At 32.2% G+C, this 21,494-nt stretch overlaps 2 long non-coding RNA genes across 2 annotated transcripts; both read right to left on the bottom strand.

The window, feature by feature from the left end:
• Positions 1-3,926: 3,926 nt before the first annotated feature.
• Positions 3,927-7,535, bottom strand: LOC139521831 (uncharacterized). The gene is made up of 4 exons (XR_011664073.1): positions 7,469-7,535; positions 6,434-6,501; positions 5,525-5,601; positions 3,927-4,041 (listed from the first exon to the last, which is right to left on the bottom strand). It is a non-coding gene; the product is annotated as an uncharacterized lncRNA (long non-coding RNA).
• A 2,224-nt stretch (positions 7,536-9,759) lies between these two features.
• LOC139521832 (uncharacterized) lies at positions 9,760-21,494 on the bottom strand. Its single transcript, XR_011664074.1, has 3 exons — positions 21,396-21,494; positions 11,029-11,115; positions 9,760-9,898 (listed from the first exon to the last, which is right to left on the bottom strand). It is a non-coding gene; the product is annotated as an uncharacterized lncRNA (long non-coding RNA).

The raw sequence follows: 21,494 nt of genomic DNA on the forward strand, positions 1-21,494 counted from the left end.
TTGCTACTTTGTGCTTATCCTGAATGTTAAGCAGCCAACAATCAGCTATTACGTACGCGTGTCATTAACAAATAAAGGGGTCGAGAAATTGTTAAGTATCAACTGTGAAACGTTTCAATTTTTCATTGATAACTATTAAGACATGATAGAAGAAACAAAGCACATGTCTAAGGTTAGGTTGATGGTTGATGATTGATGCTTTGCTCAATTGCATAATTTACCGATGACACCAAAGGTAACTGGGGAATATAAATATGGTCCTTTTGGTCTTCTCCGAAATAAGTCAAAATTTGAATGAAATGCATATGGGTGAGTATAGACTTTAATCATGTAGATTTTGGCATCACAGTAGAATGACTGTAATGTTCGAGGAAACTAAGCATAATCTTTATACCTTAAAAATTAAACAAAAAAAAAAACATAATCGAAGAAAGCAATTCAGTTAATATTAAGAAGTTTCTCTTCATCTTTATATCTTTACATTAAAGAAACTGTATTACTATTGACGACTATAAGTTACATGTTCATTGTATACACATATTTTCTAGCCTTAATGATTATCTATTGTAATCTATGACCCCTTTGGACCCGCCTCTGAGATTCGGGCCAAAAGCCTATAATCCATTAATTGTTTTTGATTACCGTCTACATAAAAAAGAAGATGTGGTATAGAAACAACTCTTCGCAAGAGACCAGACGACACAAAAATGAACAACTATAGGTCCCCGTACGGCCTTCAACAATGAACAGAGCCCATACCGCATAGTCAGCTAAAAAATCACACAGAAATGACAAATGTACAACAATTCATAAGAGAAAACTTACAGCCTAATTTTTGCACAAAATAGTTAGTAGTGAACACAAAAATATATATAACCACTGATTACAAGCTCCTGGCTTTACAGAATATGGCGGGATTAAACATGTTAGCGGGCACCTAAACCCACCCTTACCGTACATTGACTGACGTATGGTAAACAGTTTCTAAAATGCTATCAAATTAGATATTCGGACGTGTGTATCTGTATGCTTAGTCATATTTGCATCTGTCGAGTTAATGTATTTCTACCAATTTAACTTTCGTATACAAAAGGATTTTTTTTACATGTACAAAATACCTCCAAGAGTGTTTCGACAATACAACGGATATTATTGGTTGCTGTCTGCATATTATGGTGGTAAATTATCTATTTTTTAAACATGCATATTGGTTATGATCATATCAAAGCATTATTTCATACACGCAAAATTCATTAACAAACGCAATATTGTGTCAACGAAGCGTACAGTATAAAAAGGTGTAATGACAACGAAGCGTACACAACATGAAAATAAAAACACTTTAAAACGTGTATTTGTTTTGTTTCTAGACACAACACAAACATACGACCTTTATAAGTTTGTTAATTTTAACTATGAAATTTTCAAAAATGTATGTTATAAAAACTATGAGGTACAAGAAACATTAAGTTTTGAACATTTAAAAATACCAAGCACGTTTTATCATTGATATCGTCGTGCGTTATTTGATGTTTGTATATAAAAATTCCACATATTTGAAAAACCTTTTAGTAACTAATGAGTATTATGGCAAAGAATATATTGGAGCAAAATATCCGAAGAATAGATATTGGATTTTCTTTAAAAGTATTAATTTCTTACTGTCTGAACTCAGTGTTACACGATGTGTTCGATTCGAACGCGTCAACGTCCGGTTTCACCTGTATCGGGGTTATACAGGGTGCATATGCCTTTTCATATAATTTTACAAATACATCGAAACAAACACCACCTAAAAGTTTACACTTGGCTATTACCATCCCTAAAGCTTTATTTGCAGAAGATGCAACGACTTTTGCATGTATATAGTCTAAATGCTTGTTTAAAACTATCAGTGGCGGGTTCAGGGGGTTGGAACCCCCCCCCCCCTTTTTTTTTTACCGATCAATGCATTTGAATGGGAGCATATAGTTGGAACCCCCCCTTTACTCTGTGTTGGGAACCCCCCTTTTTAAAATGGCTGGATCCACCACTGACTATGACTATTACAATTAAAAATTACATCACATCTAGGTATAGATGGTGGTCAAAATTGTACACCATAGCACATTGTTGTATTAATTGTCACGCATGCAGTTGTCTTCACATGTAGACAAAGCATTTAACAAAAGTTGTAGCACTTTTCATTGTTTGCCATAATAATCACATCAGCATATAATAAATTACAATTTTTCGTTACCAATTTCTATTCAGCAGTCAAAGGACTCAAGAAATCTAACTAAATCATTAAAATACAAGTTAAACAAAATCGGCAACAAGGGACATCCTTGTTTCAAGCCACAGTTTACATCAAACCAGTCTGTGAAATGACCATTTATTTCTACAGAACATGTAACATTTGTATAAATTGACGTAATATCAGAACAAAAAGTCTGGACAACACCAATCATATTTAGTTATAAAAATATCTCTTTCCAAAGTGTTGTAAGCCTTTTAAAAATTAATAAAGCTGCAAAACGTTGATTAAGGAAGTGTTTTTCTATCAAATCATTAAGAGTAGACAATTGGTCTATTGTTCTCAATTTGTAAGACTTGTAAGACACTAATGCAAGGGCGATCCCTCTATAACAAAAGGAGGTCTCTAGCATCTTGCATGTTAAATTTAGGAACAGGATTTATAATACATCAATACTTTTAATAGGATATCAACAGGATCCATTATATACTATACTATACTATACTACACTATCTTATTTTAAAATAAGTGGATTAACCCTATTAGCCATCAGTGATTTTGCAGATTCATTTAACCAAAATTTTTAATGAAGCAGAAATTTATAGTTGGAAATTTGTTTTCCCCTTTACTTAAATTTAGAACATAATTAAGTTTTTGTAATTTCCATCCATCAAACTGTCAAATACAATTTATTTAGGATACAAAAATTTCCAAAATCGATTTATAAATTATTATATATTCACAGTTCAAATGTTCATGCACTAATATTGTTTCTTTTTGAAGGACAATAAAATACCATATGTATATCATTTCAGAATTACATTGACATTTCCCTTTGAATGACAAAACCATAGAAACTACTGATTTCTCCATAGACAAAACAAGAAACACACAAATAAGAACTACCTAAGCAACTCCGAAACCCACAATGTTAAATGTTAGTGAAGATCATACCATGCAAGCGAAATGTACTTCTGAAATGATAATTTGATATTTCCTGTGTCCATAACAAAACTTTTCAGATATAAATTCTAGTGTGCAGGAACTAAACCATAAGTTAGTCAATTTTTGTTTTAGTGTAAATTTAAAATTGATTTCTTTTAAATTTTTAATTTGAAATACATTGTATATAACAAAACTGCATATACATTTTTGTTATTACAGGAAAAAAATATTTCACCAAATTTGAATTTATTTGGGTGTTCTGATGCAATTAATTTAAAGATGATACAGAATATTTACAGACTATTCTAAATAAACTCATCATATATACCAGAATTATTCCTTTGTAGATATGGTAACTTGTCAAATTTGAATAATGTTTCTATTTTCGGAATTTTAAAATCTTAGTAAGAATTAGAGCTGGCATTCATTGCAACCACCACTTATATTGTTCAATTGATCTTTTGGCTATACATCATTAAATATTTTCATTTCAAAAATTGAAATTGCTGGTAAACAAAAACTGTCTGATGTCTACATTTTGAACAGAAATGATTAAAATTCAAAATGAATAATTAAACAATAATCAAAGGAGTCTATAAAAAAAACCAGGTAAATAAGTAAATACCTAAATTAGAAACTACTTGTGAATATTGGAAAAGAGGTTTACTGGTACATTTTTAATTATGCATGTTATATCATTGCAGACATATTGAGGGCACTTGGCAAATTCTCATCTGATATTTTAAACATTAATGAATTTTATAATATCTAAATAATTAAACTGTCTCATCACGACTCCATTTAACATCTTCTTCTGCCATGCTGCACCCTCTATGACTCCAACATCTCATAAGTTGCATCTGTAACAAAAAGAATTATAACTCAGAAATTAAGTACAGCTCTTTATAAGAACCAGGCAGAGTGCCATATACATGTGATATATGGGGGGTTCCGGATTTTATCTATAATTGGACTAATAGAAGCAATAACTGAATAAAGCTCAAAAAATAATTTTGAGTGTGAAAATATGAGTGGTTGCCATGGTAACGGACACACTATTGTTGGGTTGTTAAGCATTGTAAAATCATTAAAAAATCAGCTAAATCACCACATTTTAGAGCCTGATTATGAATAGAATCATGCATTTTTCATTAATGTTCATATGTAACATTTATACAACTTGGTTTAAGCTTCATTTTAGTGAAGATTGCATGTCAACCAAGTTTGTATATTTTTTGAAAAATTTTGCGAAAAAATGCATATTTTCAACATTTCTGAAATTGGGATTTTTTCGAAATTATCAAATTTTCTCAGGTGTTTTTAAAAAAAGTGCAAATGTGTACAAAATAGTTAGCACTGTAGTAATGAAGTTTGGATACTACTTTACCAAATTAAAATGTGAAGCATGTTTTATGTCAAATTCAAAATTAGAGACAAGTTACAATATTTACAATTACTTTACATTCTTATTAAAAATACAACTTATTACAATTAATAATTGAATAAAAGAAATGTTAGACAAATTTGTAATAAATTTTCAAACTGTTGTTCAAGGGGAAAACTAATTATTGTTACTATATACATATAAAAAGAGTTAAAGGTTGCACTTTGTATTTTTATACCGCTGTTTCACAAGCCACTCCTCTTTTAGGGATATAAAATATTCATAGACATGTTAATTTGTGAAGTACTGGTTCCAGATATTATCTCTTGCGTTTAATCTCATAAAGACATAACTTGGGAATGTTACCAGTATAGAACAAGAATGTGTCCAAAGTACACGGATGTTTCACTTGCACTGCACTATTATTTTCTATGTTCAGTGGACCGTGAAATTGGGGTCATCAGTTTAATTTGGCTTTAAAATTAGAAAGATCATATCATGAGAAATATGTGTACTAAGTTTTAAGTTGATTGGACTGAAGCTTCATAAAAAACTATCTTGACCAAAAACTTTAACCTGAAACAGGACAGACTAACGAACAGACGAACGGATGCACAGACCAGAAAACATAATGCCCCTTTACTATCGTAGAATGGGCATAAAAACATGGTAGCACCTAAAATTAAATTTTTAGGTAGGGCTAGAATAGAATTTTAGTATAAGTTTAAACTCTTAGAAGTTCAGGGCATATAAATGTCCATGTTGAATTTATGCTGCACAGAGCAATTTTTTTTACCTTTGAATGAAATAATAGTGAATATCAACTTTCCCTTTTGGGACATAATTTCTCAAGAAACTCCACAGTAAAAGTGGCACAGTTTTAGCCACAAAGGGAATTCCTATGGGAAATTGGATTGTCTATATTTACAGAATTGCAACCTAAATGAGCAGATTCTTACCTGATACACATTTTTGTGTGCTATTATACCATGAAAGCATCTTCATTGTCTAGGAATGTAACATATATAGGCTGTATCTGTAATAAAAATTTGAAATCAGTATCAGCTTTAAATACAGAATATTGGTTGTTGCAATCAAATCAAAATTAATTTCTAAGGTAAATCCTTATTAGGAGACAAGATTATTAACAATTTCTATACATTCTCATTAAAATAATCTTCATAAGAGTATCAATTTGAATGAAATAAATTTTCAACCAATTTGTAATCAAATCTAATTTAATATAGAGGCTGTATCTGTAACATATTACATGTTGCAGCATCATATATAACAATCCATCTTTGTTCATTGTTGAAGGCCATACAGTAAACTATAGTTGTTAATTTCTGTGTCATTTTTCATGTTTTAAGAAAAACTGTATTCATGTCCGAGACGCATCCTAAATAACAATCCATCTTTGTCTGTCGAGGAGGGGGAACATATAGAGGCTGTATTTGTAATAAAACTATCAATTAATATCAGCTTTAAATAGAGACTATTTGCTGTTGCAATTTTTCAGAGTATAATCTTTTGCATGTCAATATTATATCAAAACCTAGTTTGCTCTCTGCAGAGGTCTGCTTATACAAGACCCATTTTAACATGGAGCATTTTTTGGTCAAAATATTCATGAAAAAAATGATTTTATTGCCTAACAAACATTGTCATTTTGTGGCCTTTAATTGCTGACTATGCGGTATAGGCTTTGCTCATTGTTGAAGGCTGTACGGTAAACTATTGTTGTTAATTTCTGTGTCATTTTGGTCAATTGCAGAGAGTTGTCTTGTTGGCAATCATACCACATCTTCTTTTTTTGTATATACATAGTTTTCAGAAAAACTGTATTAATTTAATGACCGAGTACATACATGTTGCCGCATCCTAAATAACAATCCATCTTCGTCTGTCGAGAAGGGGGAACATATAGAGGCTGTATCTGTAACAAAACTATTAATTAATATCAGCTTTAAGAATGTACTAAGGTGAGGTTTAGGAATTTGTGTCAAATGTTCGGACTCCTTGGTGTTTTTCCATACAATACAAGGTAAAATATTTTGCCCCATAACACCCATTTATTTTTTCATATGAGACGTTATAGCTCATGAAAGGTCATTTTCCAAAATTTAAGAAGATTCTTGATTTTTTTTCTTTTGTCAGACTTTTCCCGCCATATTTTAAATCTCAAACATCTCGAAAAGGATCGAGGTCCGTGAAATATATATATTTTTAGCTTCTTTTCATCCTTAAAGAATGCTCTACCAACTTATAGTATCAATTTTAAATTTTTGATTTATTAATTTTCACCTAACCTCACCTAAGTACATCCTTAAATAGAGACTATTTGCTGTTGCAATTTTTCAGAGTTTAATCTTTAGCATGTCAATGTTATATCAAAACCTAAAATTATCTGTAACAAAACTATCAATTAATATCAGCTTTAAATAGAGACTATTTGCTGTTGGCCATCTCAACATCCATGACTTTGAATATGAAGAACAGCAATAAAATAACAGGGTTTCTTTGTTGTAGACCAATTAAGTGAATTTGATATTTTCCATCTCTTATTATTCTATTTTTTCCTGCTTCTTTAACAGGGACGTTAGAAAGAACCAATCGAGCGTATCTTTAGTTTGGCTGCATCATTTTTCCATGTGGACTGCTTCCCAAAAATGAAACCAAATAATCTCCAGAAAACTTCAGCATGCACATCTCAAAGTCCCCTTCTACAGGCATGGGCAGAAAGCCTGTAGCTGTCGTAGGCGCTAGCAAACATCTGAGGCCGCCCGTCCTCGCGAGTCTGTGACGTGGGCCATCTCAACATCCATGACTGTTGTCACATTTGGAGGTAACCAGCTACTTCGAGGAAATGCCACAAGCATCAAAAATCACTTAATTGTTCTTACATTGCCTATATTTCTTCAAGTCTTTCACTGTAGGCTGCTTTTTCTGTCCTCCATTTGTAGAATTGAAGTCATTATTATTCAGATTAATGTACACAAAACAAAACATTTTTATACACAATTTTTTTTTATTGAAACATTTTCTCATTGTTGAAGTAGTGGTCTAGAAAAAAATCATTTTATTGCCTAACAAACAAACAGTTTCAAGAAAAAATGTAATGAGCAAATACATACATGTTGACTGCCTATCTGCCATGAATACATCTTCAGTCTAGGATGGCAACATATATTAAAGAAAATGTTGTACCTTTAACAAAAGCTATAAATTAATATGAGCTCTATATAGACACTATTTGCTGTTGCAATATTCAGATCAGTGAAAATAAAGCCAAATATGAAAATCTGTTTTTTGTGCACCAGCCATTAGCCTTGCTATCAAATGTAAACAAATTGGTAAATATTAAAATAAAATTTTCTATTACATTTTTAATGAGCAAACTCATTTATACTCTGGATAAACTATAATAAGTCTTGGGTCAAAGTCAATCCAATGTTTTAATGCAAGAACATAATCAATCAACTATCAAAAACATGATGTCATTTTATAACCTAAATAAAGGTCTATAATGATTATGTTCTTGAAGGAGCTAGTTTCAGTAGTCCCTAGTCCCATTCAACTTGGATATTTTGTCTAGTCTTCAGTCCAGGTGTAGTGTTTGTATCTTCAGACCAGGTGCAGTGTTTGTATCTTCAGACCAGGTGCAGTGTTTGTGAAATATATAGTATCAACAGAGTACAGATGAGTAAAATTATTTTCAATCAAAATTTTCTTCCCAAATTTGTAAAAATATATATGGTCTATGACATAGGATACACTTAGAAGTTAGTGTGCTTATAGGGATCCATGCTGTTACAATGTTTTGTTAAAAGAAATGGTATCCAACATCATAACCAGTTTTCTGAAAAATTTGTAAGGGTTCCGCGGAACCCAGTGTCTCGCCTATTTTTGCTGTAAATCGCAGACTCAACAACAATGAGGAAAAAAATCAATAAAATATTCCTCTTGTTACTATTTTATGATTGTAAGAAAATCTAAGTCCATTTAAAAGTAAATTACAGAAAAAACGGAGTAATCTTTTTACAAACTTTACTTCTGGATACAATCTTATGATCATAAATAAGCTTCTGTCCAAGTTTGGTACAAATCCAGGATAGTTTAAGAAAGTTATTAAAATTTTAAAAACTTTAAACACAGAGTGAATGTAATGGTTCCCCGCAGAAAATCTAAGTCCATTTAAAAGTAAAATATGGAAAAAATGGATTTATTTATTTACAAAATTTACTTCTGGATACTATCTTATGATCATAAACAAGCTTCTGTCCAAGTTTGGTACAAACCCAGGAGAGTTTAAGAAAGTTATTAAAATTCTAAAAACTTTAACCACAGAGTGAATGTAATGTTTCCCCGCAGAAAAAACTAAGTCCATTTATAGTAAAATACGGAAAAAATGGAATTTTATTTTTACAAAATTTACTTCTGGATACTATCTTATGATCATAAACAAGCTTCTGTCAAAGTTTGGTAGAAATCCAGTATAGTTTAAGAAAGTTATTAAAATTTCAAAAACTTTAACCACAGAGTGAATATTTGTTGACGCCGCCGACGACGGAATGTAGGATCGCTTAGTCTCGCTTTTTCGACTAAAGTCGAAGGCTCGACAAAAATGAAAAAGTTATCTTAAATTGATGTATGCATGGCTATCATGTTTAATGTAATATTGGAACAGTTTTGTATTTCTTCAAGTTATGTTGTCATTTTAAAGAAATGTTGAAAAAAATGTTTTGTCAAACTTTTGTACAAAGAAACAAGATTAAGAGAAGGCAGACATATACATAAGCTCATTTAAATATCTTAAATACCCAAATAAATATAATTAAAAATAATTTTGACCAGCTTTAAATGCTTCATAATGGACATCCCCTTTAAAACAATACAATAAACTTTTTTCAAATCTATACAAGAAGGCAATTTTGTCATTTTATGCAAAACCAAATCATGAAAATTCAAGTCAGCTGACTTTGGAAACGACAATGATTAATGTTTATCACTCAAAGCAATAAACTCAATGCGATTAGAGTTATCTCCCATTGAATACTGGTCTGAACTTCATGAAACAACTTACCATTCACTTTTAAAAAATGTTTTGTCTTTTCAATAACTTTTTTCAGTTCATGATTAAGAACTTGAAATACAGAAGGATTTTTCTTCAGTTAATACCATTATTTAAGTATCTTGTGATATGAATGATGAAACAAAAAATTACTCACCATGTATAACTATACAGACTGTATTCTTACCACACTTTTTGATTATACGTTACCTTTACATTGCTTACTCTAAACCTTAGGTTGTTTTCTGCTTTTATTAGATTTCTGTAAAATATCAAAGTTCCATATATATAAATGTTGGAAAAGAATAGAAAGTTAAAGCTTATTCCTAATTTTAACTAGGATTTTGTTTATTAGCCCATAAATTTAAATATGATCAAGATAAACTTAACAAATGCAACCTTAACTGAGGGGCAGAGCCAAAAAATCTCCATGGGAATGAGATGTGCCAATGGTTATACAACTGCCTACAACATATAGTTAACCAGCTACCAATTGTGGTTCTCAATAGACTGACCTAATCCCAAACTGATACATTTTTGAGGCTGCCGAAATCAGAAACCGCATACCTTTATGTCTTGCTTTTTAACTCAATGAATGTGAGACAATAAAACTAACTTATACTAACATCTGTTAAAAATTTGTATAATTTGACTAATGTTAAGCTAGGAAACAGGATAAGCTATTCAATGATTTTCAACTTACAATTGACATTAATGTACAAATGCTAAGATTTATTCTAAAATGCAAACAAAGTTGAGCATGGGAGCACCTATGGTTCACTGTAAAAGTGAAACTTCCTAGCTTTCAAACTGTAGGTGTTGTCTCGAAAAGTTATATATTCATAATGGGATGGGCAGAGGTAAAACAATTTGCCCCAAACTTTTAGTTCATGGCGCAGGGCATATAAAGTCATGAACTAATATGCATGTTATATTTTTCACTGGACATAAAACACCAGTCCATCCATGTGGTCATGTAACAAAACATCAATACTGACATATCAAATTTGAACCTTATTCTTTCATTGAAATCTCAGAGATGTATGTTAAGTGCCATATTACATGTATCTCATCAAATCAAGTCATCTTTCCTTTCTGAATAAACATGTTAGCTAACGGATATACCAAAGTAACCATATAACTTCTCTGGCTTAGGTCAAACTGATTATTATAGAATCTTAATTAAGCAAGCTCAAATACCTATGTTCCCCGAATGAAGGTCAATAGCTTATTGCATAGTTTTATGTTTTTTGTTGAAAATCAATTAAAGATTTGGAGTCAGCTCAAGGAAAAGATAAATGACTGACTAATTGGTTAAAGCCTAAGTAGCATTGGGTGTAATACTAATAAGCTTTTTCAAATCATTTATCATAAATAAAAAGCCGACTATACCTAAGGGCTACCATAGTCTGGCTCTCCAAAATGCATCTTAATTCCAAGTAAGGTGACTCCAGGTCTCAGTCATATCGTATTCAAGAACTGAAATGAGATGAACAACATAAGTCAATGAAGTAAAACTTGCAAGTTTAACTTATTTCCAATGACCTACTTCAGAAGGAACGACATCACTTAACCCTTTCTGCATTTAAATAAATAACATGAACTTAGTGAAGGTTACATGATGACCTCCAAGCCTACAAGGTCTTATTCTGGTATAGAAATTTCAAAAGCTGCATATTATTTCCAAAATTAGTTACGAGGAATATGACATTAAAGGTTGGTCTGATTGATTTGAACAAGTGGAATTCATTCTTTGACAAGCACAAGCTTCAATCTTCTTATGCGGTCTTGAAAAAGAGGAACCTCCAATTCCTGGCAACTGTTTAATTTTCAGAAACAATTGTGAGGGTTTCTTGATTTAATGCTTTACATGGATCCATCAACCAAATTTTTTCATACTTTTTTAATTGCCACCTATTCCATAAAATTCAATATCTCTTCTATACTATTAAACGAGAAGACCTCATTTTTGGTGTCCCTTCTCTCCTTTCCACAATAAATTAATCAACACGCCTCTGTGTCCTATAGGTACAGTGCATAGTCGCATTTGTCATCCATTCATATGATTATTTAGATTGAGTTATTTTGGGAGAAAAACGAGAAAAAAGGCATCCGGATATTGTCCCGTCATTGGACAAAATTTTAAGTCAGATTAGACTTCCGGTTTGTGTTTTTCTGAATTCTATCTGCTATCATTTTCAAGTTTACTGTCCACGGCGGTCACAGAGTTTATTAAATAGAGAGGGTCTGTATACTATATCAATGACCACCATGGATCGATTAGTAAACTTAGAATTGAAAGTAAATACACTATATTTATATAGTAATGAATGTTCATAATATACAGATAAGCGCTAAAAATATTCATGTGAACTTTTGATACCTTTTCTGAAATTCTCCAGTCATTAAATCTTTTACAAAATTACAAAAAAAGAAGATGTGGTATGATTGCCATGTTGAGACAACTCTCCACAAGAGACCAATATGACACAGAAATTAACAACTGTAGGTCACCGTACGACCTTCAACAACGAGCAAAGCCCATACCGCATACTCAGCTTCAAAAGGCCCCGAACTGACAATGTAAAACAATTCAAACCAGAAAACTAGCGGCCTTATTTATGTACAAAAAGTGAACGAAAAACAAATATGTAACACGTACATAAACAAACGACAAACACTGAATTACAGGCTCCTTACTTAAATGTTCATAACATACTAAATGAAAACTATGTTCATATTGAAATTGATAGAAAACAAACTAGAGGCTCTAAAGAGCCTGTGTCGCTCACCTTGGTCTATGTGCATATTAAACAAAGGACACAAATGGATTCATGACAAAATTGTATTTTGGTGATGCTGATGTGTTTGAAGTTCTTACTTTACTGAACATTCTTGCTTCTTACAATTATATCTATAATGAACTTTGCCCATTAGTAACAGAGAAAAAAAAATTGACTATAAAAGGCAATAACTCCTTAAGGGGTCAATTGACCATTTAGGTCATGTGGACTTATTTGTAGATCTTACTTTGATGAACATTATCGCTGTTTACAGTTTATCGCTATCTATAATAGTATTCAAGATAATAACCAAAAACAGCAAAATTTCTTTAAAAATTACCAATTGGAGGGCAGCAACCCAACAACCGGTTGTCCAATTCATTTGAATATTTCAGGGCAGATATATATTGACTTGATTAACAATTTAACTCCTTGTCAGATTTCCTCTAAATGATTTGGTTTCAGAGTTATAAGCAAAAAACTACATTTTACCCCTGTTCTATTTTTAGCCATGGTGGCCATCTTGGTTGGATGGCCAGGTCATCGGACACATTTTTCAAACAAGGTACCTCAAAGATGATTGTGGTTAAGTTTGAATTAATTTGGCCCAGTAGTTTCAGAGGAGAAGATTTTTGTAAGAGATAACTAAGATTTACGAAAAATGGTTAAAAATTGACTATAAAGGGCAATAACTCCTAAAGGGGTCAACTGACCATTTCGGTCATGTTGACTTATTTGTAAATCTTACTTTGATGAACATTATTGCTGTTTACAGTTTATCTCTATCTATAATAATATTCAAGATAATAACCAAAAACAGCAAAATTTCCTCAAAATGACCAATTCAGGGGCAGCAACCCAACAACGGGTTGACCGATTCATCTGAAAATTTCAGGGCAGATAGATCTTGACCTGATAAACATATTTACCCCATGTCAGATTTCCTATAAATGCTTTGGTTTTTGAGTTATAAGCCAAAAACTGCATTTTACCCCTATGTTCTATTTTTAGCCGTGGCGGCCATCTTGGTTGGTTGACCGGGTCACGCCACACATTTTTTGAACTAGATACCCCAATGATGATTGTGGCCAAGTTTGGTTCAATTTGGCCCAGTAGTTTCAGGAGAAGATTTTTGTAAAAGTTAACGACGACGGACGACGACGACGACGCCGGACGCAAAGTGATGGGAAAAGCTCACTTGGCCCTTCGGGCCAGGTGAGCTAAAAATTGGGAATTTTGGAAATAAAGGAGGAGGGATAAAAAAAAAAAAAAGCATTTTCCTGTCCCAAATAACCTATATATGACTTATGATACTTTTACTGAAATTCTCCAGTCATTCAATATTTTACGAAATTCTTCCAACAACACTTTACATACTTTAAACTACGCTCTGAATGCCCGCGATTTAGCGGGTGTGTTCTAGTATTAATAAAAGAAGAATGTGTGCTAGGACATGAATGCCCCTGGTCAAACTTTGCAATAAAAATTGGGACAAAAAAAAAAAAACAGGTAAAAAAAGATATGCAAATGAGTACAACTGGTCAAAGGAAATTAACAAGCTAGGCATGTGAACTTGATACATATTGAGGAATGCTGCTAAAAAAATATCTAATTGTCAAACATAAAACTTGAAATATATGCCATTTAAAAAACTACAAGAGATGCAGAGTGGCTTTATGGTGTAACACCACTAAATCCCAGAAAGCACATACCAGAAAGTAGTACACATTTAACACAAAATTATAGTTCCTATGCATGAGTATTACTTTCAAAATATGTAATATTTAGGTATTGTTGGTATCGAATAAAAGCTGAATGACTGGTGATCATTGTAGAACACTTTTTGGCTTATAATACAAAGAGTGCATATGCTGAATTGTCTTGCCTTCTTAACTAATCATTGATATTATGTTGATAGTCCTCAATATAAAGCTTTATAACAACCAAAAAAACTAAACATTGACCAATGAACCATGAAAATGAGGTCAAGGTCAGATAAACCATACCAGGCAGACATGTACAGCTAACAATTCTGCCATACAACAGATATAGTTGACCTATTGCTTATAGAAAAACAGACTAAAACACCAAACTTAACACTAAGCAATGAACCTTGAAAATGAGGTCAAGGTCAAATAAAACCTGCGCGACTGACATATAGATCATGAAATATTTCTATACACCAAATATAGTTGACCTATTGCATATAGTATTAGAAAAAAAGACCAATGCGGTCAAGGTCAGATGACACCTGCCAGCTAGACATGTACACCTTTCAATAATTGCATACACCAAATATAGTAGACCTATTGCATACAGTATAAGAAAAACAGACCAAAACACAAAAAATTAACTATAACCACTGAATCATGAAAATGAGGTCAAAGTCAGATGACACTTGCCAGTTGGACAAGTACACCTTCAGTGTTTCCATGAAATGAGGTCAAGGTCAAGTGAAAACTGTCTGACAGGCATGAGGAACTTGCAAGGTACGCACATACCAAATACAGTTATCCTATTACTTATAATAAGAGAGAATTTAACATAACAAAATTTTTTTTCAAGTAGTCACGGAACCCTGAAAATGAGGTCAAGGACATGTGACTGACTGAAACTTCGTAACATGAGACATCCATATACAAAGTATGAAGCATCCAGGTCTTCCACCTTCTAAAATATAAAGCTTTTAAGAAGTTATCTTCGGGCCAGGTGAGCTAAAAACTAGAGGCTCTAAAGAGCCTGTGTTGCTCACCTTGGTCTATGTGAATATTAAACAAAGGACGCAGATGGATTCATGACAAAATGGTGTTTTGGTGATGGTGATGTGTTTGTACATCCTACTTTACTAAACAGTCTTGCTGCTTACATTCTTCACCATGTCAGATTTGCTCAAAAAGCTTTAGTTTTTGAGATATATTTTTAGCCATGGTGGTCATGTTTGTCGATGGATCAAAACTTCGGATACAATTTATTAACTAGATACCCTAAGGAGCATTTAGTTACAGTTTGAAGGTATTTGGCGCAATAGTTTAAGAGGAGAAGATTTTTTTTAAATAGTTTACGACAACGCCAAGTGATGGCATAAGCTCACATAGGGCCCCCTGGTGAGTTCATAATACAAGACTTGGTGGTGTCAAAAAGCTAATTTGCTTGAGGGGTGAATTGGAGTTAATAATGCAATTAAAAACAAGAATGTGTCCATAGTTAACGGACGCACCATCCCAATTATCATTTGCTATGTTCAGCGGACCGTGAAAAAAGGGTAAAATCTGATTTGGTATTAAACATGTTCCTAATGATAAGATCTAGGTTTCAAGTTGATTTGACTTCAACTTCATGAATACTGCCTCGACCTAAATCTTAAACCTGAAGCAGGACAGACAAATGAAAGGACACACAGACCAGAAAACATAATGCCCATAAATGGGGCATAAAAACTATTTAATTCAATTAAATAAAAATAATGGGTAAAATCCTCGATTTACAAATTCTTATCTGGAGTGCTGTGTATTGCTGAAAGTATTGAAAAACAGACCAATATATGAAAAACATTGACCAGTGACCCATGAAATTGAGGGCAATGTTAGATGAAACCTACAAGACTTATTTGTAGCATTTAAATTATTGACCAACTGCTTATAGCATCTGAGAAACTCACTTAATCAGATACCTATAACCTTGGTCCTCGATTCATCAAAAAAGGTTGACGTCATGCAAACACTAGTACTGTCTGAAGGACCTGCACACTTGCAAGGAAACTTTATTCCAAATACTGTAAATTCAGAAATTATTGCGTTGTTATTATTATTGCGAAAAATGCGACAGGGTTAAAATCCCAATAATTTAAACTTGCATATACATGAATTGAACAGGAATTTTCTAAATATCACCAAAAAAATGAAAAAATCGCAATAATAAATGCACCCAATAATTTCTGAATTTACAGTGTAGTAATATATCTTGTAATAAGTGAGAAATTCAGATGAATAAAAACTAATTGTTTTTCAAGCAGTCAAAGAACCATGAAAGTGACATTAGAGACATTGGACATATTATACCCCCCTGTCCTCCCCCTCTATAATATATAACATCATCATAGATACCAGGATTAATATTTTATATATGTTTTGTATATGACAGACTGAAACTAATCACAACATAGAAGATATAAAGCATTCAGGTCTGTAACGTTCTGAAATATAAAACTTTATACAAATAGTTTACACCTCTACCACAGCCTGATCACTATTGCTAAGTCAAGCTTTCTCAGACTTGACAACAACAAAACTAGAGGCTCTAAAGAGCCTGTGTCGCTCACCTTGGTCTATGTGCATATTAAACAAAGGACACAGATGGATTTATGACAAAAATCTTGTTTCGGTGTTGGTAATGTGTTTCTAAATCTTACTTTACTGAACATTCTTGCTGCTTATTTCATCAGATATGCTCTAAATGTTAAAGGTTTCAGAGATATGAACCAAAAACTGTGTTTTACCCTATGTACTATTTTTAGTCATGTCAGCCATCTTGGTTCGCAGGCAGAGTCATCAGACACATTTTTTAAACTAAATGCCCTAATGATGATTGTGGACAAGTTTGGTTCAATTTATCTTATTAGTTTCAGAGGAAAAGATTTTTGTAAAAGATTACAAAAATTTTCTAAAAACTGTTACTAAATCTTGACCTGATAAACAATTTTACCCCATGTCATATTTGCTCTAAATGCCTTGGTTTCAGAGATATAAGCCAAAATCTACATTTTACCCCTATGTTTTATTTTTAGCCATGGTGGCCATCTTGATTGGTTGGCCAGGTCACCCAACAGTTTTTTTTATAATGATGATTGTGGCCAAGTTTGGTTAAATTTGGCCCAATAGTTTCAAAGGAGAAGATTTTTGTAAAAGTTAACGATGAGGAACTCCGATGACGGATGCCGACGGAAGTGATGAGAAAAGCTATCTGACAGGTTTCATGTGTCAATATTTGTGTTTCTATGCTTTAATCCAGTTTTATTACTAATTTATGAACTCTGAATCTACAAGAAACAAGAATATCTCAGACAATATGTGCAAAATATGTTGTTTAAATGGCCCTCGTCTAACGCCCTGTTTGGATCAAGTTAAATGTGAGGAGCTTGATACATAAAAGTTTAAGTCCATAATAAAGATTTCACTAAAATTGTATAAAAAGCACTTTACAATGTCTTTTGTAGCTGTTTCATTTCACATATATCTTTCTTTTCTTCTGTAGGATAGCAAGTGGTTCAAATATAAGCCTGTTGAGACTAAAATTGCATGCAAGTATTTCACTAAAAAGTGAAAAAATCTTTGTATTAGACCATACTGTCTGCAAAAAATATTGAATGCAAGAGTCTTTGTTCTTAATTTTATTGTATCATGTCACCGGAGTATAGACATGATAAAAAAGACATAACTTTAGTCTTCAATATGCATTTTTAAATGTAAATATGTGCTACGGACAAAATTGACCCTAAATTATTTTCCGTCTTACTTGGCCTAAGACTCTTTTAACTTACATGATTTGTTATTTGTCACTTTTCTTTCCATTTTTAGTACATTAAATACATATGTAAGGATTATTTATAACCAAAAAGCTCCAAAAATTTTAAATTGTTCGAAAATATTACATCTTCATGTAAGGACCCCTTCATTGAAAAACCTAATTTTGAGGCACAGGATTGTCATGCTTGTATAAATTTGACTTTTGAATAATTATGCTTAGTCTGATTAATCAAATGAGTACTCTACTACTTTTAAAACATAATATATTATATATATTAAGGCATTTAAAAAGTATATTTTTGCAATATTAAAAAAAAAATTTAAAGCCCCAAATGTTGAAAGTTGAAATTTTTCAATTTTAAAGTCAAAATTTAACACGCAAAGTTGAATATAAAATTTATCATAATGTCTTTAATACATATTCTTTTGCTATGAAACTGTGTAAGCAGTCTTATAATTTATTAAGCTCTGATCATACTAAGTTTTATTAAGATTGGTCAATTTTTTCTATCCTATTAGGTGCGAGACCACAATTGTCATCCCTTGATTTTCCTTGTCCAAGAATATAGTCCCTAGTGTGGACAGTGTGTTGTTACTTGCCAAGTTGTTTTTATACCTCTTCCAAATGTATTTCTCCATGTTTTATGCCTCAAATAGCAAGTCGGGGGATAAAATGACACTGTCAAAAAATTTGGGTCATGAATTTTAAAGTAAAGTAGTGATTTGGTCCAGTTGAAAAAGGTTAAAAATTAGCACTTTGGAAGCTGTCAAAAGATTTCAAGACCCCCTTAACATAAAATTGTCATATTTTGAGTAAGAGCTGATGAAGTTTTCTATAATTTTGATATAATTTGTCCCAAAATAGTACAAAACACTATAAAAATTTTATTGAGAAAGCGCAGGTGTGATTTAAAAAAAAAATTTGTCAAAGAAATGCACTACTAAATTATTGTGGTGGGTGACCATTATGGAACTGTTTCAATAGTTATGAAGATGATCCAAATAATTTTAAATTTAAATATCTTATTAATTAAGTATATTTTGTAAATGCTTTTCTGAATTTGACAATTGGCCAGTTGAATTTGAAATTCATTTGAATCAAGGTAAATTTATGAAGATGACCTGCTGTTGAAAAAATACCCCATGGATGATTTTTTTTCAGTTGATTATGTTAGCTGATAAACAGCTTGATATCAGGGGCGGATTTAGGCAGGGGGTGGTGGGCTTGTGCTCCCCCTAAAAAAACATGGGTTGTCTTCAAATTATTTAAGTATCAGAAGAGACCATTCCATCTGTTTTAACATTCTAAGTATATAAAACATTCATAATTAATTGACCTACGATTTATTTAAGTTCTATAAATATAAGTTACTACAAAAGAAGGTTGTCGAACGAGGTGCTGCATTAGAATACAAATATTATAGTTTTTTAGCAGCTATTAGCAGCTAAAGTAAAAACAATTGTTACCTTTTATTTGCTGTTTTTATCCTTGATAATCGAAGTTTAAAACATCCCTTACTCCTTTTATAATTTCATCATTGCACGGCCAAGAAAAGTCAAGATTAGATAAAAAAATAGAAATACTGTTTCAAGGGAAAGGTTACCTAGTTTATTTATTTGTATCTCTGTGTCTATATATATTTTTCACTTGCATCCTAAAAAAATTGCCGAATGATGTACTGTATTACATGCATGGGATCACAAGAAAATAAACATAACTTCGTACTAAATGCATCTCATCCTGGTTTTACTGGTTTGCAGCAAACACAGTATATATAAAGTCTGAAATGACCTCCAAAAATCAAAAAAATAAAAAGTTATTATCTAAGGACAATTAAAAATCCCTGGTAAAAGCAGAAAATTTCGTTTAGAAAATCTAATACTAGTATTGGTCAGGTGAGCTATTGTGATCTGTCTCGTCTCACTTTGCATCTGTCGTTCGGTCCATCTGTCAAGGGTTAATTATTTTTTGTGATGTTTCTGTATCTCTTATGTCACAACTACCAGCACCATGTCTTTCAAGGTTTAGTTAAGGTATTACCTAATAATGCTATGTAGTTTATTCTGTCATCAGTAACAACATATTAAAATTTAGGAAGCTTTGGTAGAACAGTTCATGCGTAAATGCACGGACACGTTTGGAAACTCAATTTTTCAATCTTTCAAGAACCATAACTCCTGAACGGTAAAAGTCAAAATCGCCATTATTGAACTTGACCTTCGTATAGTTGTCAGTAATAACATATTAAAATTTACAAGCTTTGGTTGAACGGTTCATGAGTTAATGCACGGACAACATTTGATTGCCGCCCGCCCGACAGCCCGATTGCCCGCCCCGCCGTACATCCCCAAATCAATAACCGACATTTTTGTCACAAAAATCCAGTTAATAAAACTCTTTTAACAGCAAATAAATTTTAAGCATCAGGTAAAGAAAATAAAGAACTGACCATAACACCAAAAAAAATAAAAATTTCTGTAAGATTTTTTTTCTTTAATTTCATACATAAAAAATGGTCATTTGAAAGATGAAATTAGGTGTCAGGAGATTGCGAGAATGCAGGATTTTGCTCTATTTATGTCAGAGCTTCTGGGGGCCTTGAGCAACCCCCTGCCGTAAAGCTTACAGATTGGTGGGCTTCAGACTTTGCCAAATGCATGTGACAGCCCTTTTTGATTTTAATTTAGCCTACTACTTCAATTTCAATATAAACAAATTGAACATATGTGTGATAAACCTTAAGACATTGCAATAATAAACTGAATCTTTCTACTACAAAAATTTCTCTTTTCTACGTCATGTCATTTCAAAATCGATTCACACATGCATATACCGATTCTTTCAACCTTTATTCTGGTACTCTCATATTTAGCAATTTGATGACTGATAGATATCGGCTTATTGCATGCAGTGCAAGCATTGATTTCCTTAAAACAAGTTTATTCATGTAGTTATTGGTTAAAACAAATAAAAATATGGACCAAATCAAGTACACCTTTAAGGGTGTGCTCGACTTTAGTGACTCAGCTCGAGGTATTTTGGAATTTACAGGTTGGTTAGAACTTTTTGTAAAAAATAAACACTAGCACATCATAGAAAAGCATGCCAGTAATCTATGTTTCAAATTTTATAACAAAAATCTCTGAATTAAAGGCTGTGGATTTTCTATAAAAATTTTGGTTTATTTGCCACAAAGTACTCATTTTCTATTAAATGCAATGAAACAGTAAAGAAAAATGCTTTGCATCAAGTTTCCCCTTTGTATATGTATAAAACGGCCTCACTCTATTATTCATCATATTAGTAGTTTTGATACATTTGAAGTTTGAAAAGTTCGTACAAAAATGGCTGCAGAAGGGGTCATAAACCTTAACATAATTACTTTATTTGATGTTTTTTTATCATCATTATGACTAGACCAAATATTATTTATAAATAATGAATAAAACCTACCTTTTAGATGAAACTTTCAAAACAACCGTGTGAACAGCCGTCCAGTGTCCCGGTAAAGTGTTAGCATCAAAATGGATCCACCTGCAAGAGTTTAAAAAT

Source organism: Mytilus edulis, chromosome 4 (assembly GCF_963676685.1).
Source record: "Mytilus edulis chromosome 4, xbMytEdul2.2, whole genome shotgun sequence".
Taxonomy (NCBI): domain Eukaryota; kingdom Metazoa; phylum Mollusca; class Bivalvia; order Mytilida; family Mytilidae; genus Mytilus; species Mytilus edulis.